This window comes from Pan troglodytes, chromosome 10, assembly GCF_028858775.2.
Source record: "Pan troglodytes isolate AG18354 chromosome 10, NHGRI_mPanTro3-v2.0_pri, whole genome shotgun sequence".
NCBI lineage: Eukaryota > Metazoa > Chordata > Mammalia > Primates > Hominidae > Pan > Pan troglodytes.
In genome coordinates, this window is record NC_072408.2 from 23,001,761 (window position 1) to 23,016,680 (window position 14,920).

A 14,920-nucleotide genomic window follows, 5' to 3' on the forward strand; every position below is an offset into this window, starting at 1 on the left:
CTGAATAAACCTGCTTTTTCCCCAACAACTCTTATCTCTCAAGTTTGGCTTTTGAGCTGTGAGCGGGTAAACCTGAGTTTTGTTACGTGCCTATGTTTAACGTTTCAAGTTATTATCAACAGGGATTATTAATGCTATTACATAGTTTTGCTTAGTATTTGGAATCCCACAGAATGCGCCTAATATGCCAATGAAAAATAAAATGCCAATGGTGTCTTTGTTATCAGTGAGAAATTAATCAGGAAAAAATTTGAAAAGAGACATAATTGTTACGATCAAGTATTTAAAATGCAACTATATAATATTATTTTTGTAGCTTAGATAATGAAAGTGATTTGTCCTTCCTCTACTAATAATTTTCAAAATATCTGTTTTGTTTTTATTGCTATTATTAAGGAGTTATTTTGAATATGTGAATAATACCTGTTGAGAATACTGATCTACAAAATGTTATAGAAGAATAAACGGGAGGAGTACACACTACCCGATATTATGACATACTAGAGAGCTACAATAATCAAAACAGTGTGGTATTGGTGGAGAGATAAACACTTACATCAATGGAACCAGACAGAGAGTTTAGAAACAGACCCACACAAATATGCCCAATTGATTTTTTTTAATTTTAATTTTTAGATGAAGTCTCGCTCTGTCTCCCAGGCTGGAGTGCAGTGGCACAATCCTGGCTCACTGCAACCTCGGCCTCCCCGGTTCAAGCGATTCTCCTGCCTCAGCCTCCCAAGTAACTGGGACTACAGGCGCCTGCCACCACACCTGGCTAATTTTTTGTATTTTTAGTAGAGACGGGGTTTCACCATGTTAGCCAGGATGGTCTCGATCTCCTGACCTCGTGATCCACCCGCCTTGGCCTCCCAAAGTGCTGGGATTACAGGCATGAGCCATTGCACCCAGCCCCAACTGATCTTTTTTTTTAAAGATACAATAGCAATTTAATGAAAGGAGGATTGTTTTTTTCAATAAACGATGCTGCAGCAGTTGGACATCCACAGGCAAAAAATGAACATGGAACAAACCTCACACATTATACATATGTTAACTCAAAATGAATCATGGCCTTAGATGTAAAACAAAAAACCATAACACTGTCAGGGAAAAAAACATGATACAGGGTAAGGTAGAGTTCGTAGACCTGACACCAAAAACACAATTCATAGCAGGGAAAATGGACAAATGGCATTTCATCAATTTCTTTTTTCTCTGTGAAATACTGCTAAGAGGAAGAGAAGACAAGCTACATTCTAGGAGAAAATATTTGCAAATCACATATCTGACAAGGGACTTGTATCTAGAATATATGACAAACTCTCAAAATTCAACAGTAGAAAACCAAATAATTAGGAAAAGAGCAAAAGGAATGAACAGCGATTTCCCTCAAAAGGTTATTCAAATGGCAAATAAGCAAACAAAAAGATGTTCAGTATGAGTAACCATTAGGGAAATTCAATTAAAAACCACAGTGAGATATCACTGTATACCAATCAAAATGGCTAAAATAGTGACATCGCCAAATGCTGGTGAGGATGCAGAGAAAGTGGATTGTTTATACATTGCTGGTGGGAATATAAAATGGTGCAACCACTCTGGAAAAAGTTTGGTAGTTTCTTTTAAAAAATAAACATCTGGCCAGGTGTGGTGGCTCAAGCCTGTAATCGCAGCACTTTGGGATGGCTTGAGGTCAGGAGTTCAAGACCAGCCTGACAAACATGGTGAAATCCTGTCTCTACTAAAAATACAAAAAATTAGCCGGGCATGGTGGCAGGTGCCTGTAGTCCCAGCTGCTCCGGAGGCTGAGACACAAGAATCACTTGAACCAAGGAAGCGGAGGTTGTAGTGAGCCAAGATTGGGCCACTGTACTACAGCATGGGCGATGGAACAAATAAACAATTAAAAAAATAAAAAAATAAAAAAATAAAAATAAAAAAAACATACAAGTACCACATGACATGGCCATTGCATTCTTGGCATTTATCAGGGGAAATGAAAATTTATGTTCACACAGAAACCTGTATTTGAATGTTTATAGCTGTTTCATTCATAACAACAACAACAACAACAACAAAAAAACTGGAAACAACCCAGATGTCCTTCAATGTATGAATGATTAAACAAACAAATAGGCGAATGGTTAAACACTTGTTATTTTTTGTTTTTTTGATAGTAGTCATCAAATGAGTATGAGCTGGTATCTCACTGTAATTTTGACGTGATTTGCATTTCCCAAATGATTAGTAACATTGAGCACCTTTCTTTTTCCTTTTTTTTTTTTGAGACCGAGTCTCACTCTGTCACCAGGCTGGAGTGCACTGGGACGATCAGAGCTCACTATGGCCTCAAACTCCTGGGCTTAAAATCCTCATGCCTTAGCCGCCTGAGTAGCTGGAACTACACCATGCCCGGCTAATAATTTTATATTTTTAGAGATGAGTTCTCACTGTGTTGCCCAGGCTGTTCTTGAATTCCTGGTCTCAAATGATCCACCTGCCTTGGCCTCACAAAGTGCTAGGATTACAGGTGTGAGCCACTGCACTCGGCCCTCATATTCTTGGTCATTTTTGTATCTTCTTGGGAGAAACATCTATTCAATACTTTTGCCTGTTTTTAAAATCTGGTTGTTTGGTTTCTTTTGTTGAGTTCTCTATATATTCTTTTAGGAGTTCTCTGTATATTCAGGATAGCAATCTTTTTTTTTTTTTTTTTTGAGACGGAGTCTCGCTCTGTCACCCAGGCTGGAGTGCAGTGGCGCGATCTCGGCTCACTGCAAGCTCCGCCTCCCGGGTTCACGCCATTCTCCTGCCTCAGCCTCCGGAGTAGCTGGGACTACAGGCGCCCGCCACCACGCCCGGCTAATTTTTTGTATTTTTAGTAGAGACGGGGTTTCACCGTGTTAGCCAGGATGGTCTCCATGTCCTGACCTCGTGATCCGCCCGCCTCGGCCTCCCAAAGTGCTGGGATTACAGGCGTGAGCCACCGCGCCCGGCCGCAATCTTTTATCATATAAATGATTTGCAAGTATTTTCTCCTGTTCTGTGGGTTGCCTTTTTACTCCGTTGATAATGTTTTTTCATGCGTAAATTTCTAAAATTTGCATGAAGCCCAATTTATCTGTTTTTTTTCTTTTGTTGTCTGTGTCTCTGGTGTTATATCCAGCATGTGGCTATCCAGCTTCCCCAGGTTCATTTGTTGAGGAGTCTGTCCTTTCACTCATTGAATTCTCTTGGTCCCTTTGTCAAAAATCATTGGACTATAGATGTGAGAGTTTGCTTCTGGCTCTGTATTCTATTGTACTGGTCTATATTTTAGTTGAGTATGATGTTTACTGTGGGTTTTTCCATATATGGTTTTTATTGCATTGAGATAGTTTCCTTCTATTCTTAGTTTATTGAGTTTTTTTTCATCATGAAAGTGTTGAGTTTTGTCAAATGCTTTTTGCATCAGTTGAGATAATCACGTGGTAATTTTCCTTTGTTCTGTTAATGTAGTGTATTACATTATTCATGGCGTGTATATTGAACCATCCTTATAAGTCAGGAATAAATTCCATTTAAAATGGAGCTTCTTTAACATGCTACTGGGTTTGGTTTGCTAGTATTTTGTTGAGAATTTTTCCCTCAGTGACCACAAGGAATATTGGTCTATAGTTTTATTTTCTTTTGGTGTCTTAGTCTTACTTTGGTATTAGGATGATTTTGGCCTCACAGAACGAGTTAGGAATTCTTTCTTCTCTTCAATTTTTTTGGAAAACTTTGAGAAGAATTGGGATTAGTGCTTCATAAAATGTTTGGTAGAATTCACCAGTGAAGTCAGCAGGCCCAGGGCTTTTTTGTTGTTGTTGGAAGGTATTTGATTAATGGTTCAACCTCCTTACTAGTTATAGGTCTATTCAGATTTTCTATTTCTTCATGGTTTAATCTAGGAAGGTCTTACGTTTCTAGCAATGTGTTCATTTTATCTAGGTTATTCAATTTATTAGTGTGCAATTGTTCACAGTATATTACCTTTATTTATGTAGAATTAGTAGATCTGTCCACTTTCTTTTTTCTTTTTTTTTTTTTTTTGAGACGGAGTCTCACTGTGTCACCCAGGATGGAGTGCAGCGGCATGATCTTGGCTCACTGCATGCTCTGCCCCCTGGGTTCACACCATTCTCCTGCCTCAGCCTCCTGAGTAACTTGGGACTACAGGCACCTACCACCTTGCCCGGCTAATTTTTTTTGTATTTTTAGTAGAGACAGGGTTTTACCATGTTAGCCAGGATGGTCTCAATCTCCTGACCTCGTGATCCGCCCGCCTTGGCCTCCCAAAGTGCTGGGATTACAGGCATGAGCCACCGCGCCTGGCCACATCTGTCCACACTCTCATTTCTAATTTTAGTAATTTTAGTCTTCTCTATTTTATTTCTTAGTGCATCTAGCTGAAGGTTTTTCAGTTTTGTTAATCTTTTCAAAAAACCAACTTTGTGTTCATTGTTTTTCTCTATTATTTTTCTATTCTTTATTTCATTTATCTCTACTCTAATCTTTATATTATTTCCTCCCTCTGCTAGGTTTAGGTTTATTTGCTCTTTTCTTCTAGTTCCTTGAGTTGTAAAAGATAGGTTGTTTATTTGAGATCATTCTTCTTTTTAATACAAGAATTTATACGTATTAATTTTTCCTTTAGCACTGTTTTCACTGTGTCCCATAAGTTTTGGTATGTTCTGTTCTTGTTTTCATTTGTCTCTAAGTATTTTCTAATTTCCATTGTGATTTCTTCTTTGATCTATTGGTTGTTTAAAAGTGTGCTGTAGCCAGGCGCGGTGGCTCACGCCTGTAATCCCAACACTTTGGGAGGGTGAGTCGGGCAGATCATGAGGTCAGGAGTTCGAGACCAGCCTGGCCAACATAGTGAAACCCTGTCTCTACTAAAAATACAAAAATTAGCCGGGCATGGTGGTGGGCACCTGTAATCCCAGCTACTTGGGAGGCTGAGGCAGGAGAATTTCTTGAACCCAGGAGGCGGAGGTTGCAGTGAGCCGAGATCATGCCACTGCACTCTAGCCTGGGCAACAGAGCAAGACTCCATCTTGAAAAAAAAAAAGTATGTTGTTTAATTTCCAGAAATTTGTGATTTGTTTTGTTTTGTTTTCCTTCTGCCATTGATTTCTAGCTTCATTCTGTTGGGGTCATTCTGTTGGCAGTTTGCTTCTTCATGGCCAACATCAGAATTTCTATTTTTGGTCAGCTGAAACGGAGTCTTATATAAAGCTCACAAGAGTGACTTTCCCATCACCTTCGCTATATAATGTAACCTAATCAAAGCAGCAACTACTGCCCACATCATACAGAACTTCGGCCCATACTCAAAGGGAATAGGTTGTACAGGGCAAGTACACCGGACAGTTGGAATCTTGAGGGCTATCTTAGAATTCTGCATACAGTAAATATTAAGTAAATATCATAGGATATTTATAAAAATGTATATGGAAGATATAATAAAGATATTGTAACAAATACCTGAGTACCCACTATTCATTTTTAGAAAAAAAGTATTATAAAATTTGAAGTTCCATGTACCTATCCCACTTCCTGTCCATCGATCTTCAATCCTATTCATTAGTATGTGCTTTTCTTTATAGTTTTTGCCATGTTTGTATCCCTCAACAATATATGGTTTGTTTTGCAAAGTTTAACCTTATGGAAATGAAATTATCTCTATGTATTGACAATATCATGGTTCTGGGATTCAACCATGTTGTTCATTTTCACTTCTGTGTAACATTTCGTGGTACGGATATACCATAGTTTATATTCTACTCTATTATGGATGGATATTTCTGTTCTAATTTTTGGCTATTCCAAACAATCCTGGCCATGAACATTCTTTTACATGGCTCTGTATATCTTGTGGAAATGTTTCTGTAGGTTATATACGCAGATGTGAAATTGATGTGTTATGGGATATGTACAATTTCAATATCATTAGTATTGCCAAATTATTTCTAAAATAAGGCTGGGAAACATGGCAAAATCTCATCTCTTCAAAAAATACAAAAAGTAGGTGGGTGTGGCAGAATGCACCTGTGGTCCCAGCTACTCAGGAGGTGCAGGTGGGAGGATCACCTGAGTCTGGGGATATCAAGGGTGCAGTGAGCTGTTATTATGCCACTGTACTCCAGCCTGAATGACAGAGTGAGACCCTATCTCAAATAAAAAAAAAGTTATAATTTACAGTCTTATCACACCCTTGCTTTATATCCTTGCCAACACCAGGAAATGAATTTCTACCAATGGCCAACATGAAATGGTATTTCATGGGAATTTTAATTTGTATTGTTCTGATTACTGCTGAGTTTAAGCATTTCCCCCTATTTTTCTACTCGGTTCCCTGTCTTCTTAATGCTTAGAGTTCTTTATATACTCTTGTACTAGTGTGTTGTCAACTATATGTGTTGCAAATATTTTTTTCTGCTCTGACATGCTATTTCAACTCTTTATGTTTTATTGCAATAGAATTTCTTAACTTTGCTATAGGCATGTATCAATTCTTTTATGGTTTGCACACTTTGAGCTTTATTTTATAAACTATTTCTTTACTTGAAGGTCATAAACACATTCTCCTTTGTCATCTTCTACATATTTTATACATTTGATTGTCAAATTATGAAATATTTTATATTTTGTTTAATGTGTATGATTTAAGATAGGCATCAAATTTCACTCATTTTCAAATGAATAATCTTTTTTGACCAGATTTAATGAAGTTATTTTTTACCCACTTATCACAGTACTGCTTTATCATTAATTGGATTTTTTTTTTTTTTTGAGATGGAGTCTCGCTCTCTTGCCCAAGCTGGAGTGTAGTGGCACGATCTCGGCTCACTGCAACCTCTGCCTCCTGGGTTCAAGTGATTCTCCTGCCTCAGCCTCCCGAGTAGCTGGGATTACAGGCACGAGCCACCACACCCAGCTAACTTTTATATTTTTAGTAGACACGGGGTTTCACCATGTTGGCCAGGCTGGTCTCAAACTCCTGACCTCAAGTGATCCACCTGCCTTGGCCTCCCAAAGTGCTGGGATTATAAGGTGAGCAACCGCATGTGGCCGGATTTCTATATACATGGACTACTTATTCTCTACCCTTTTTCTACTTGTTTATCCCTGTGTCATTGCCAAAATATCTATTATAACTTCAAATTATGCTTGATATCTAGTTGGAGAAGTTATTTCCCTTGGGTTTTCTTTTTCTGGAGTGTCTTAGCTATTCTTGGCCTTTTTATTTTCTATGTAACTATTAACAACAGCATGAAAAGTTTTATTTAAAAACAATTGGAGGATTAGATTCAAAAAGTCAGGAGCGCTCCTGGGATCATGGCAGACAGGAGGCAGGACTAGATTGCAGCTCCATATAGAGCAGCATTTGGAGGCTTGCATTGTGAATTTTAGCTCCAGATTGATTGCAACAACAAACCAGCAATCCCAAGAGGACCCACAGACCCTCTGAAGGAAGCCAACTGCTCCTGCAGGACCTGGGAGACCCTCAAATAATGTGAGTGCCCCAACTGTGGAAGTGGGAAAGAGAGATTCCTCCTCTCCCGAACACACATCCCCACTGGAGAAGCTGAAGGTCCATTTGCGGGAGAAGTTTCTGACTTTACCTAGAGCTGAGTCAAGTTAGAGAGCCGAGTGAAATACAGGGGTAGAGGAAGCAGCAGTAAGGCCCTGGGGGCTCGCTGGGTCCCCTAGCAGCCCGTTCCTGCCTGGCACCACAGGGATCCACTGGAAGAGTGGCCAGAGGAGCAGCGAGTAAAACTCCACAGAGAGAAGGAATTCTCTAGCTGAACTTTGTAACAATTTGAACAGGGTGAGAAGCCTCCTGGCCAGAACTTGGGGGAGGGTGCAAATCTTGCATGCAGACTTCACAGGTTGGGGAAGAACTAAATCCCTTTTATTTTGCAGCTGGGAAGCAGATAGCATTGAGAGGTGACAGCGTGCTGGCAGCCCTTGCAGCCCTCGCTCGCTCTCGGTGCCTCCTCGGCCTCGGTGCCCATTCTGGCCACGCTTGAGGAGCCCTTCAGCCCACCGCTGCACTGTGGGAGCCCCTTTCTGGGCTGGCCAAGGCAGGAGCTGGCTCCCTCAGCTTGCGGGGAGGTGTGGAGGGAGAGGTGCAGTCGGGAACTGGGGCTGCGTGTGGCACTTGCGGGCCAGCGCGAGTTCCGGGTGGGTGTGGGCTCCGCTGGCCCACACTTGGGGTGGCTGGCCAGCCCACAAGCCCTGGGCAGTGAGGGGCTTAGCACCTGGGCCAGCAACGCTGTGCTCGATTTGTCACTGGGCCTTAGCTGCCTCCCCGCAGGGCAGGGCTCAGGACCTGCAGCCCGCCATGCCTGAGTCTCTCCCACCCACCCCGCCGTGGGCTCCTGTGCAGCCTGAAACTCCCTGAGGAGTGCCACCCCCTGCTCCATGGCGCCCAGTCCCACCAACTGCCCAAGGGCTGAGTGTGGGTGCATGGCACGGGACTGGCAGGCAGCTCCACCTGCGCCTGGTGCGAGATCCACTGGGTCAAGCCAGCTGGGCTCCTGAGTCTAGTGGCGACTTGGAGAATCTTCATGTCTAGCTAAGGGATTGTGAATGCACCAATCGGCACTCTGTGTCTAGCTCAAGGTTTGTAAATGCACCAGTCAGCACTCTGTGTCTAGCTCAGGGTTTGTAAATACACCAATCAGCACTCTGTATCTAGCTAATCTAGTGGGGACGTGGAGAACTTTTGTGTCTAGCTCAGGGATTGTAAACGCACCAATCGGCACCCTGTCAAAACAGACCAATCGGCTCTCTATAAAATGGACCAATCAGCAGGATGTGGGTGGGGCCAGATAAGGGAATAAAAGCAGGCTGCCCGAGCCAGCAGTGGCAACCCACTCCGGTCCCCTTCCACACTGTGGAGGCTTTGTTCTTTTGTTCTTTGCAATAAATCTTGCTGCTACTCACTCTTTGGGTCCACATTGCCTTTATGAGCTGTAACACTCACCGCGAAGGTCTGCAGCTTCACTCCTGAAGCCAGCGAGACCACGAACCCACCGGGAGGAACAAACAACTCCAGACATGCCGCCTTAAGAGCTGTAACACTCACTGCGAAGGTCCGCAGCTTCACTCCTGAGCCAGCGAGACCACGAACCCACCAGAAGGAAGGAACTCCGAACACATCCAAACATCAGAAGGAACAAACTCCGGACACGCCACCTTTAAGAACTATAACAGTCACCGCGAGGGTCCGCAGCTTCATTCTTGACGTCAGTGAGACCAGGAACCCACCAATTCCGGACACAGCATCAGGCAAGTTTTCAAGCCCCTCTTACCCTCCACTTGGAAACAAACTCAGGGCTGTTGCGGGGACATGGTGGAAGTGAGACCTGCCTTTCGCTTTGCATGGGAGCTGGGCGAGGCCTGTGACTGCTAGCTTTCCCCCACTTCCCTGACAACCTGCATTACTTGGCAGAGGCAGCCATAACCCTCCTAGGTATACAACTCCAGTGACCTGGGAATCTCACCCCCATCCCCCACAGCAGCTACAGCTAGGCCTGCCCAAGGAGAGTCTGAGTTCAGACACACCTAGCCCCACCCCCATGTGATGGTCCTTCCCTATCCACCCAGGTAGTGGAAGACAAAGGGCATATAATCCTGAGAGTTCTAGGGCCCTGCCCACTCCGGGTCCCCCTCCACACTAGTATAGCTGATGCTTTCTGGAAAGCACCACCTCCTGACAGGAGGCCAATCGGCACAAAAACAGAGCATTAAACCACCAAAGCCAAGGACCCTCAGGGAGTCCATTGCACCCTCCACCACCTCCACCAGAACAGGTGCTGGTAGCCACAGCTGAGAGACTCATAGATGGTTCACATCACAGGACTCTGTGAGGAAATCCCCCAGTACCAGCCCAGAGCTGGGTAGACTTGCTGGGTGGCTAGACCCAAAAGAGAAGCAACAATCACTGCAGTTTGGCTCACAGGAAGCCACATCCATAGGAAAAGGGGGAGGGTACTAAATCAAGGCAATACCCCATGGGACAAAAGGATCTGAACAACAGCCTTCAGCCCTAGACCTTCCCTATGACAGAGCCTACCCAAATGAGAAGGAACCAAAAAACCAACCCTGGTAACATGACAAAACAAGGCTCTGCAACACCCCCCAAAAATCATACTAGTTCACCAGCAATGGATCTAAACCAATAAGAAATCCCTGATTTACCTGAAAAAGAATTCAGGAGATTAGTTATTAAGCTAATCAGGGAGGGACCAGAGAAAGCCAAAGCCCAATGCAAGGAAATAAAAAAAAAATAATACAAGAAGTAAAGGGAGAAATATTCAAGGAAACAGCTTTAAAAAAAGCAATCAAAAATTCAGGAAACTTTGGACACACTTTTAGAAATGTGAAATTCTCTGGAAAGTCTCAGTGATAGAATTGAATAAGTAGAAAACAGAAATTCAGAGCTTGAAGACAAGGTTTTTGAATTAACCCAAACCAACAAAGACAAAGAAAAAAGAATAAGAAAATATGAACAAAGCCTCCAAGAAGTCTGGGGTTATAGTAAACGACCAAACCTAAGAAGAATTGGTGTTCCCGAAGAAGAAGAGAATTCTAAAACCTTGGAAAACATATGTAGGGGAATAATCAAGGAAGTCTTCCCCAGCCTTACTAGAGACCTAGACATTCAAATACAAGAAGCGTAACAAACTCCTGGGAAATTCATCACAAAATCGATCTTTGCCTAGGCACACTGTCATCAGGTTATGCAAAGTTAAGACAAAGGAAAGAATTTTAAGAGCTGTGAGACAGAAGCACCAGGCAACCTATAAATGAAACCCTTTCATATTAACAGCAGATTTCTCAGCAGAAACCCTGCAAGCTAGAAGGGTGGGGCCCTATCTTCAGCCTCCTCAAACAAAACAATTATCAGGTAAGAATTTTGTATCCAGCAAAAATAAGCATCATATACGAAGGAAAGATACAGTCATTTTCAGACAAATATGTGATACACCACATAAACAGAATTAAAAACAAAAACCACATGGTCATCTCAATAGATGCAGAAATAGCATTTGATAAAATCTAGCATCCCTTTATGATTAAAACTCTCAGCAAAACTGGCATACAAGGGACAAAGGGACCCAAAAGCAAATTCAATAAAAACAAATATAAATAGCTGGGACCTAATTAAACTAAAGAGCTTTTGCACGGCAAAAGAACAGTCAGCAGAGTAAACAGACAACCCACAGAGTGAAAGAAAATCTTCACAATCTATACATGTGACAAAGGACTAATATTCAGAGTCTACAACGAACTCAAATCAGTAAGAAAAAAACAATACCATCAAAATGCAGACTAATGATATGAATAGACAATTCTCAAAAGAAGATATACAAATGGCCAACAAACATATGAAAAAATGCTCAACACCACTAATGATCACAGAAATGAAAATCAAAACTACAATTCGATACCACCTTACTCCTGCAAGAATGGCCATAATCAAAATATCAAAAAACAGTGGATATTGGCATGGATGCAGTGAACAGGGAGTACTTCTACACTACTGGTGGGAATGCAAACTAGTACAACCACTATGGAAAACAGTGTGGAGATTCCTTAAAGAACTAAAAGTAGAACTACCATTGGATCCAGTAATCCCACTACTGGGTATCTACCCAGGGGTAAAGAAGTTATTAATCGAAAAAGATACTTGCACATGCATGTTCATAGCAGCACAATTGCAAAATAGTGAAACCAACCGAAATGCCCATCGATCAACGAGTGGATAAAGAAACTGTGGTATATATATACGATGGAATACTATACAGCCATAAAAAGAAATAAATTAACAGCATTTGCAGTGACCTGGATGAGATCGGAGACTATTATTCTAAGTGAAGTAACTCAGGAATGGAAAACGAAACATCGTATGTTCTCACTGATAAGTGAGAGCTAAGCTATGAGGACGCAAAGGCATAAGAATGATACAATGGACTTTGGGGACTTGGAGGGAGGAGTGGGAGGGGGGCGAGGGATTAAAAGACTACAAATATGGTGCAGTGTATACTGCTTGGGTGATATGTGCACCAAAGTCTCACAAATCACCACTAAAGAACTTACTCATGTAACCAAATACTAACTGTACCCCAATAACTTATGGAAAAATAAAAATAATAATTTTAAAAACGTCATTGCCCCCCCCCCCAAAAACTGGAACTTTTATTTGCAATTGTATTGAATCTGTAAATCATTTTGGAGATGTATTTGTTTTCTAGGTCTGCCATAACAGATGTTGGTGGCTTAAACAATGGAAATTTATTTTCTCACAGTTCTAGAGGCTGTGAGATTCTAGAGGCTTAATCTAGAAGTCCAAGATTAAGGTCTGTAAGTTTCCTTTCTTCTCTGAGGCCTCTCCCCATGACTTGCAGATGGCCACCTTCTCACTCTGTCCTCATCTGGTCACTCCTTTGTCTGTGTCCTCATCTCCTCTTCTCAATAAAGACAACTGTTGCATTGGATTAAGGCCCACCCATATGACCTAATTTTACCTTACTTATCCAAATACAGTCACATTCTGAGATAGTGAGGATTAGGACTTTAACACAGGAATTTGGAGGAGGGGAACCCAATTCAGTCCATAACAGGGGAGCACTGATATTTTCCCAAAATTGAACCTGCCAACCCACAAACACAATATATCCATTTTCCATTTATTTTAATATTATTTAATGCCTTTAATAGAGAATGATACATTTTGCTGAGAGGCATTAAATAATATTGAACATCATGTTGGGTATTCCTTTATTTAACGAGATCCCCTTTTCTCCTTTTTGTACTATGGTTTAAGTCCTAGAAGGTTGACATTTATGGACCCCATTAAAGGGTTCCCTTGTCTTCTGGGCTCTGGCTGGGTTTGACCAATGGGAAGCATGGGAGATCTAAAAGTAGATATTCATTTCCCCACTTCTTCCCCATGGCTGTGCTGATGATAATTGGGAGCAGTTGTGTTCTTCTACTGATTATTCCAGCTCTCGCCCAGAGCTTTCTCCGGCAACCGTACCTTTCTCAAATAAATCAGGTTCAGATAACTGCTCCCTTTCAGTTTCTCGTTCAGATCTATGGTTAGTGTCCCATTTTCTCCTTGTTGTTTACTTTTGATCCTGGCCACACTTCTGTAACTGATCCCTTCATTACATTGCTCTCAACTTCTACATTTCAGCGTGCCAGTTTTTTTTCTGCTGGGGAGTACACTTTGTTTTTTTATTCCTATGTACTTTATAATTCTTGATGCTATTTAACATGGCATATTTTTAAATTACATTTTTTGTTGTTGCTACTGTATAGAAATGTGATTTCTTCATTACACTTAAAACAACAACAACAACAACAAAACCCAGTAACCTAGGCATCGCACCTAGCCTGGGTAACATAGTGAGACTTCATCTCTTCTAAAAAAAGAAAAAAACAACTTCAGTAACCTTTCTAAATTCTCTCATTAATTCCAATAATTTTTATTTTTATTTTTTTCTTTTGAGACATGGTCTTACCTCATCGTCCAGGCTGCAGTGCAGTTGCAGAAATAGGGCCTATTGCAGCCATGAACTTCTGGGCTCAAGCGATCCTCCTGCCTCAGTGTCCCGTGTAGCTGGGATCACAGGAGTGTACCACCATGCCCGGCTAATTTTTTAATTTTTTTGTAGAGCCTGGGTCTCACTTTGTTGCCCAGGCTGGTCTTGAACTCCTGGGCTGGAGTGATCCTCCCATCTCAGCCTCCCAAAGTACTGGGAACTGGAATTACAGGCATAAGCCACCACACCTTGCCTCTTTTCTTTGTATATAACCTCTAAAACAATTTCTAATCACAGATTTACAACTTTCTTTGGAAGATTTATGCATTTTTAAGTTACCTGAACATCTAGTACGATGCTGTATTGAAGAGGCAGTAGCAATCATCTGTCTCGTACCTAATCTAATACAGAATGCTTTCTGTATTTCACCATTAGGTGTGGAGTTTCAGATATTCTATCAGGTTAAAAAAGTCCCTTCTATTTCTAGTGTCTCAGAATTCTTATAAGTGAAAGAATGCTGAATTCTATCAAAAACTTCTTACACATCTTTTGATATGATTTTCTTTAATCTTTTAATATTGTTAATTATATCAATTACATTAACCTGTCTTCTAATATTAAATTGACCTTGAAGCCTACACAATTGGTCATAATACACAATACTCTTAGAACTCAGAATCCAAATGAGCAGGAAATAATACATTCTTTAGAGCCAAGTAGGTACCATAATTTACCAGTTATATTCTTATCTACACACAATGAGCAATAAACGAACATGTATCAGTATCTGACCAGTTGTGTCATTTTGAGTGGGTCTTTTATTTACCTCCATCAGTAATGCAACAATCTATTTAATCAGTAAACAGTCATGCTGAGTATTCACTAAATGCCATTCACTTTTCTGGCACTAGAGTATAAATGACAAAGCCATAACCATTGCCATTAAGGAGTTCATAAATGTGTGAGTGGTGCGTATGTGTGAGACAAAAGGGAGAGGATGGCACAAAGGAGGAGTCGAACAAGATAAAATGAAAAACATATATAGTAAGTGCTTTACCGTAAGTGAATGAACGAGAGTACTAAGGAAAAAGAACGGAGACGTATTTCAAGTTCTCACGTTGTTTGACTCGAATCTTGTAGACGGTGTTTGCTGCAAAAAGATGAAGAAAACATTCACAGACATTTATGTTGATTACATATTTATTGCTATGTGCCCAGACGTTTTAACCTTGGGGATAAAGTAGTAAAGAAAACACAAAAATCTCTGTTGTACTGGGTTTACGTTCTATCAATAAAGATACAACTTGCCCAGACAAAAGGCCTCTCCTGGT

At 41.2% G+C, this 14,920-nt stretch overlaps 1 long non-coding RNA gene across 2 annotated transcripts in view; it reads right to left on the bottom strand.

Annotated features, from left to right (window-relative positions):
* The window catches only part of LOC107967469 (uncharacterized), a 56,534-nt gene that overhangs the window by 40,635 nt on the left and 979 nt on the right, over nt 1-14,920 (bottom strand). For both annotated transcript variants that reach the window (XR_001707890.3, XR_010147986.1), the window contains exon 2: nt 14,647-14,739. This is a non-coding gene — a long non-coding RNA (uncharacterized LOC107967469). The remainder of the gene's footprint in view (nt 1-14,646; nt 14,740-14,920) is intronic.